The sequence below is a fragment of the Leuresthes tenuis genome, unplaced genomic scaffold (assembly GCF_036924035.1).
Source record: "Leuresthes tenuis unplaced genomic scaffold, fLeuTen1.0.hap1 SCAF_22, whole genome shotgun sequence".
In the NCBI taxonomy this organism is placed as follows: Eukaryota; Metazoa; Chordata; class Actinopteri; order Atheriniformes; family Atherinopsidae; genus Leuresthes; species Leuresthes tenuis.
In genome coordinates this window covers 27,283,720-27,291,676 of record NW_027325376.1, presented here as the reverse complement: position 1 = coordinate 27,291,676, position 7,957 = coordinate 27,283,720, and positions in this window count along the sequence as shown.

The window sequence follows — 7,957 nt, the reverse complement described above, 5'->3', positions numbered from 1 at the left end:
CCCTTTCTGTCTGTGCAAAAAAAATCTTGTTACTGTGCAGAGTGACTTCTCTGAGTAGAGTCGCCTTACCTGTTGCGACTGTGCCGATGTTTGAAGCTGGAGTGCAAAGGTGTTGCTTGAATGGTGCTTGCTGGAGCGTGCGGGAGTGCAAAGTTATACCATTTAAAAGGGCTGAAGAGTGCTCATTGCAGCGGGTGGGCCATAGTAAAAAGCGGTTGAGAAAAGGTGCGAATGTCAAACAATACATGATCAAAATAGGGAGCGGAGGTGTTTGGCCGCGACAAGGTGTGAATGTCCACCCATAATTAATGAAAAGCGGGCAACGAGTAGGTTCGAATGCCCAACCATACATCATCAAAAGCAGGAGTGGATGTGTTCGGCTACAAGAAGGTTTGAATGTCTGACCATAGTTTGTAAAAAGCGGGTAAGAAAAGGTTCGAATGCCCGAACATACACCATCAAAGGAGGGAGCGGAGGTGTTCCGCTGTAAGAAGGTGTGAATGTCCGACCATAGTTGGTAAAAAGCGGGTAAGAAAAGGTTAAAATACCCGACTGTACACAATCAATAGCGGGAGCGGAGTTATTCGGCTACTAAAAGTTGTGAAAGTCCGACCATGGTTTGTAAAAAGCGGGTAAGAAAAGGTTCGAATGCCCGACAATGTATGATCAAAAGAGGGAGCAGAGGTTTTCGGTTGAAAGAAGGTCTGAATGTCCAACCATAATTTGTAAAAACTGGGGAAGAAAACGCTCGAAAGCCCGACTATACACCATCAACAGCTGGAGCGGAGGTGTTCAGCTGCAAGAAGGTCTGAATGTCCATCAATAATTGCTAGAAAACATGAAAGAGAATTTTCGAATATCAAACCAAACATGATCATAAGCGGGAGCGGAGGTGTTCAGCTGCAAGAAGGTGTGAATGTCCACCCATAATTCCTGAAAAATCGGTAAAAAAAGGGTGCGAATGCCCAACCATACATCATCAAAAGCAGGAGCGGAGGTGTTCGGCTTCAAGAAGACATGAACGTCCAACCAAAGTTGGTAAAAAGCGTAAAAAGCAGTTAAGAAAAGGTTTGAATATCTAACCAAACATAATCAAAAGCGGGAGCAGAGCTTTTCGACTGCAAGTAGGTGTGAATGTCAGATCATAATTTGCAAAAAGCTGATGAGAAAGGGTGAGAATGCCCGACTATACACAATCAAATGCGGGAGCGGAGTTGTTCGGCTGTGAGTAGGTGTAAATCTCCGACCATAATTGCTGAAAAATGTGTTAGAAAAGGTAAGAATGCCGGTCCATACATCATCAAAAGCGGGAGAGGTGGTGTTCGGCTGCAAGTAGGTGTGAATGTGCGACTAAAGTTTATAACAAGCGTGTAAGACAAGATACTATTGCCAGACCATACATGATCAAAACAGGGAGCGGAGGTGGTTCGGCTGCAAGAAGGTGTGAATGTGCGACTAAAGTTTATAAGAAGCGGGTAAGACAAGGTGCGAATGCCCGACAATGTATGATCAAAAGAGGGAGCGGAGGTTTTCGGCTGCAAGGTCTGAATGTCCAACCATAATTTGTTAAAACCAGGGAAGAAAAGGCTCGAAAGCCCGACTATACACCATCAAAAGCGGGAGCGGAGGTGTTCAGCTGCAAGTAGGTGTGAATTTCAGATCATAATTTGCAAAAAGCTGATGAGAAAGGGTGAGAATGCCCGACTGTACACCATCAAATTTGGGAGCGGAGGTGTTCAAAAGTGAGTAAGTGTGAATGTCCGACCATAATTGCTGAAAAATGTGTTAGAAAAGTAAGAATGCAGGACAATTCATCACTCAAAAGCGGGAGAGGTGTTTGGCTGCAAGAACCAGTGAATGTCCAGCCATAATTACTCACAAACGGGTAAGAAAAGGTAGTATTGCCAGACCATACATGATCGAAACATGGAGCGGAGGTGGTTCAGCTGCAAGGTGTGAATGTCTGACTATAGTTTGTAAAAAGCGGGTAAGACAAGGTGCGAATGCCCGACAATGTATGATCAAAAGCGGGAGCGGAGTTGTTCAGCTGCAAGAAGGTCTGAATGTCCAACCATAATTGCTAGAAAACATGAAAGAAAATTTTCGAAAATCAAACCGCACATGATCATAAGTGGGAGAGGAGGTGTTCAGCTGCAAGAAGGTGTGAATGTCCACCCATAATTCTTGAAAAATGGGTAAAAAAAAGGTGCGAATGCCCAACCATACATCATCATAAGCAGGAGTGGATATGTTCGGCTACAAGAAGGTGTGAACGTCCAACCAAAGTTTTTTAAAAAGCAGTTAAGAAAAGGTTCGAATATCCAACCAAACATAATCAAAAGTGGGAGCAGAGCTGTTCGACTTCAAGTAGGTGTGAATGTCAGATCATAATTTGCAAAAAAGCTGATGAGAAAGGATGAGAATGCCCGACTATACACCATCAAATGCGGGAGCGGAGTTGTTCGGCTGTGAGTAGGTGTGAATCTCCAATCATAATTGCTGAAAAATGTGTTAGAAAAGGTAAGAATGCCAGTCCATACATCATCAAAAGCGAGAGAGGTGGTGTTCGGTTGCAAGTAGGTGTGAATGTCCAGCCATAATTACTCACAAACGGGTAAGAAAAGGTAGTATTGCCAGACCATACATGATCAAAACAGGGAGCGGAGTTGGTTCAGCTGCAAGAAAGAGTAAATGTCTGCCTAAAGTTCAAATATATTCACAATAGCGGTAGGAGAGGTCTTCGGATGAGAGTGGTTGAGAATTTCCAACCATAATCTATAAAATGCGGTGAAAAAAAAGGTGTGATAGAACAGTAAAAGGTGGAGCGGAAGTGTTCGGCTGCAAGAAGGTGTGAATGTCCGACTATATTTGGTGAAAAGCAGGTGAAGCAAGGTCTGAATGCCCAACCTCACATCATCAAAAGCTAGATCAGAGGTGTTTGGCTGCAAGAAGGCCATAGTTTGCCAAAAGCGGGTAAGGTGCGAATGACCGACTAAATATCAACAAAAGTGGGGGCGGAGGTCTTCGGATGCAAGTGGGTGTGAATATCCCACCATACAAGAATGGTGGAGAGGAAGCTGTGAATGGCCGACCATAGTAAAAAGCGGGTGAGAAAAGGTGCGAATGTCAAACCATACATGATCAAAACAGGGAGCGGAGGTGTTTTGCTGCGACAAGTTGTGAGTATCCACCCATAATATATGAAAAGCGGGCAACAAGTAGGTTCGACTGCCCAGCCATACATCATCAAAAGCAGGAGTGGATGTGTTCGGCTACAAGAAGGTTTGAATGTCTGACCATAGTTTGTAAATGTGAGTAAGAAAAGGTTCGAATGCCCGAACATACACCATCAAAGGAGGGGGCGGAGGTGTTCCGCTGTAAGAAGGTGTGAATGTCCGACCATAGTTGGTAGAAAGCGGGTAAGAAAACGTTAAAATACCCGACTGTACACAATCAATAGCGGGAGCGGAGTTGTTCGGCTACTAACAGGTGTGAAAGTCCGACCATGGTTTGTAAAAAGCGAGTAAGAAAAGGTGCGAATGCCCGACAATGTATGATCAAAAGCGGAAGCGGAGGTGTTCGGCTGGAAGAAGGTGTGAACGTCAGATCATAATTTGAAAAAAACTGATGAGAAAGGGTGAGAATGCCCGACTATAAACCATCAAATGCAGGAGCGGAGTTGTTCGGCTGTGAGTAGGTGTGAATCTCCGACCATAATTGCTGAAAAATGTGTTAGAAAAGGTAAGAATGCCGGTCCATACATCTGGCTGCAAAAAGGTTCGAATGTTCGACTAAAGTTTGTAAAAAGCTGGTAAGACAAGGTGCGAATGCCTGACAATGTATGATCAAAAGCAGGAGCGGAGGTGTTCAGCTGCAAGAAGGTCTAAATGTCCATCAATAATTGCTAGAAAACATGAAAGAAAATTTTCCAAAATCAAACCGCACATGATGATAAGTGGGAGAGGAGGTTTTCAGCTGCAAGAAGGTGTGAATGTCCACCTATAATTCCTGAAAAATGTGTAAAAAAAAGGTGCGAATGCCCAACCATACATCATCAAAAGTAGGAGTGGATGTGTTCGGCTACAAGAAGGTGTGAACGTCCAACCAAAGTTTGTAAAAAGTAGTTAAGAAAAGGTTAGAATATCCAGCCAAACTGTTTGACTGCAAGTAGGTGTGAATGTCAGATCATAATTTGCAAAAAGCTGATGAGAAAAGGTGAGAATGCCCGACTATACACCATCAAATGCGGGAGCGGAGTTGTTCGGCTGTGCGTAGGTGTGAATCTCCAACCATAATTGCTGAAAAATGTGTTAGAAAAGGTAAGAAATCCGGTCCATACATCATCAAAAGCGAGAGAGGTGGTGTTCGGCTGCAAGTAGGTGTGATTGTCCAGCCATACAAGTATGTTGGAGAGGAAGCTGTGAATAGCCGACCATAGTTTGCAAAAAGCGGGTGAGAAAAGGTGCGAATGTCCAGCCATACATGATCAAAACAGGGAGCGGAGGTGTTTGGCTGCGACAAGGTGTGAATGTCCACCCATAATTAATGAAAAGCGGGCAACAAGTAGGTTCGAATGCCCAACCATACATCATCAAAAGCAGGAGTGGATGTGTTCGGCTACAAGAAGGTTTGAATGTCCCAGCATAGATTGTAAAAAGCGGGTAAGAAAAGGTTTGAATGCCCAAACATACACCATCAAAAGAGGAAACGGAGGTGTTCCGCTGTAAGAAGGTGTGAATAGCCGACCATAGTTGGTAAAAAGCGGGTAAGAAAAGGTTAAAATACCCGAATGTACACAATCAATAGCGGGAGCGGATGTGTTCGGCTACAAGAAGGTGTGAAACTCCGAAAATGGTTTGTAAAAAGCGGGTAAGAAAAGGTGCGAATGCCCTACAATGTATGATCAAAAGAGGGAGCGGAGGTTTTCGGCTACAAGAAGGTGTGAAAGTCCACCCATGGTTTGTAAAAAGCGGGTAACAAAAGATTCGAATGCCCGACTATACACCATCAAAAACGGGAGCGGAGGTGTTCAGCTACAAGAAGGTGTGAAAGTCCACCCATGGTTTGTAAAAAGCGGGTAAGAAAAGGTTCGAATGCCCGAATATACACCATCAAAAGCGGAAGCGGAGATGTTCGGCTGCAAGAAGGTGTTAACGTCCAACCAAAGTTTGTAAAAAGCAGGGAAAAGCGATAAAAAGCTTTTCGTGAGTTCATGCATTTTATTTTGCTTATAAAATGCATTCCTTCACTCAAACTATGTTAAAACTTATTTGTCCTTCATATTTACCATGTCTAGAAAGATTTAAACAAAAAAACAACGTAGTACTTTGCAGTAAAAGAAAGAGCAAATCTAAAGTTTCAGGAATCCGAGTATAAGCTTGCTTTCATGAGTTCTGCAAGATTTCGGATTTTGCTGTGAAATTAATTGCTTTGCTCAAACCAAGTTAAAACTGCTTTGTACTTCCATATTTATCAATATCGAGATAGAGGAGTGGATGTGTTCGGCTACAAGAAGGTTTGAATGTCCGAGCATAGTTTGCAAAAAGCGGGTAAGAAAAGGTTCGAATGCCCGAACATACACCATCAAAAGAGGGAGCGGAGGTGTTCCACTGTAAGAAGATGTGGATGTCCAACCATGGTTGGTAAAAAGCGGGTAAGAAAAGGTTAAAATACCCGACTGTACACAATCAATAGCGGGAGCGGATGTGTTCGGCTACAAGAAGGTGTGAAAGTCCGACCATGGTTTGTAAAAAGCGGGTAAGAAAAGTTGCGAATGACCGACAATGTATGATCAAAAGAGGGAGCGGTGGTTTTTGGCTACAAGAAGGTTTGAATGTCCGACCATAGTTTGTAAAAAGTGGGTAAGAAAAGGGTGAGAATGCCCGACTATACACCATCAAAAGAGGGAGCGGAGGTGTTCCGCTCTAAGACGGTGTTAATGTCCGACCATAGTTGGTCAAAAGCGGGTAAGAAAAGGTTAAAATACACGACTGTACACAATCAATAGCGGGATTGGAGTTGTTCGGCTACAAGAAGGTGTGAAAGTCCGACCATGGTTTGTAAAAAGCGGGTAAGAAAAGGTTCGAATGCCCAAGTATATACCATCAAAAGCGGAAACGGAGGTGTTCGGCTGCAAGAAGGTGTGAACCTCCGACCAAAGTTTGTAAAAAGCAGTTAAGAAAAGGTTCGAATATCCAACCAAACATAATCAAAAAAGGGAGCAGAGCTGTTCGACTGCAAGTAGGTGTGAATGTCCAGCCATAATTACTCACAAACGGGTAAGAAAAGGTAGCATTGCCAGACCATACATGATCAAAACAGGGAGCGGAGGTGGTTCAGCTGCAAGAAGGTGTGAATGTCCGACTACAGTTTAAATATATTAACAAAAGCGGGAGGAGAGGTCTTCGGATTAGAGTGGTTGAGAATTTCCAACCATAATCTATAAAATGCGGTGAAAAAAAAGGTGTGATAGAACACTAAAAGGTGGAGTGGAAGTGTTCGGCTGCAAGAAGGTGTGAATGTCCGACCATAATTGCTGAAAAATGTGTTAGAAAAGGTAAGAATGCCGGACCATACATCATCAAAAGCGGGAGAGGTGGTGTTCGGCTGCAAAAAGGTGTGAATGTTCGACTAAAGTTTGTAAAAAGCGGGTAAGACAAGGTGCGAATGCCTGACAATGTATGATCAAAAGCAGGAGCGGAGGTGTTCAGCTGCAAGAAGGTCTAAATGTCCATCAATAATTGCTAGAAAACATGAAAGAAAATTTTCGAAAATCAAACCGCAAATGATCATAAGTGGGAGAGGAGGTGTTCAGCTGCAAAAAGGTGTGAATGTCCACCCATAATTCCTGAAAAATGGGTAAAAAAAAGGTGCGAATGCCCAACCATACATCATCAAAAGCAGGAGTGGATGTGTTCGGCTACAAGAAGGTGTGAAAGTCCGACCGTGGTTTGTAAAAAGCGGGTAAGAAAAGGTGCGAATGCCCGACAATGTATGATCAAAAGAGGGAGCGGAGGTGTTCGGCTGCAAGAAGGTGTGAACGTCCGACCAAAGTTTGTAAAAAGCAGTTAAGAAAAGGTTTGAATATCCAACCAAACATAATCAAAAGTGGGAGCAGAGCTGTTCGACTGCAAGTAGGTGTGAATGTCCTCCCGTAATTTCTGAAAAATGCGTAAAAAAAGGTGCGAATGCCCAACCATACATTATCAAAACAGGGAGCGGAGATGGTTCAGCTGCAAGGTGTAAATTTCTGACTAAAGTTTTTAAAAAGCGGTTTAAAAACTGATTTGTACTTCATAGTTATCCATGTCTAAAAATGTTTGAAGCATAAACTTCCTCATATTACCCTGAATGAGAAAGAACCACACTTGTGATTAAGCCATACGTTCCTTTTGAGGAGTTCTGCATGATTTGGGATTTTGCTATTAAATAAATTCCTTCACTCAAACCGAGTGAAAACTGCTTTTACCTTCATATTTATGAATGTCTAGATCGACTTCAACAAAGAACAACATTGTATTTTGCAGTAGAAGAAGTTGAAATTGATCTAGACATTGATAAATATGAAGTTCAAAGCAGTTTCCACTTGGTTTGAGTGAAGGAATGAATTTTATAGCAAAATCGGAAATCCTGCACTCCTCAAAAGGAACGTATTGCTCAACCAAAGGGATGCTTCTTTCTCATTCAGGGTAATATGAGGAACTTTATGCTTGATACATTTTTAGACATGGATAATTATGAAGGACAAAGCAATTTTAACTTGGTTTGAGCAAAGCAATTCATTTACAGGAAAATCCGAAATCGTGCAGAACTCATGAAAGCAAGCTTTTTCTCGGATTCCTGATCCTCCAGTGTTGCTCTTTCCTATACTGTAAAATACAACGTTATTCTTTGTTGAAATTGATCTAGACATTGATAAATATGTAGGACAAAGCAGTTTTCACTTGGTTTGAGTGAA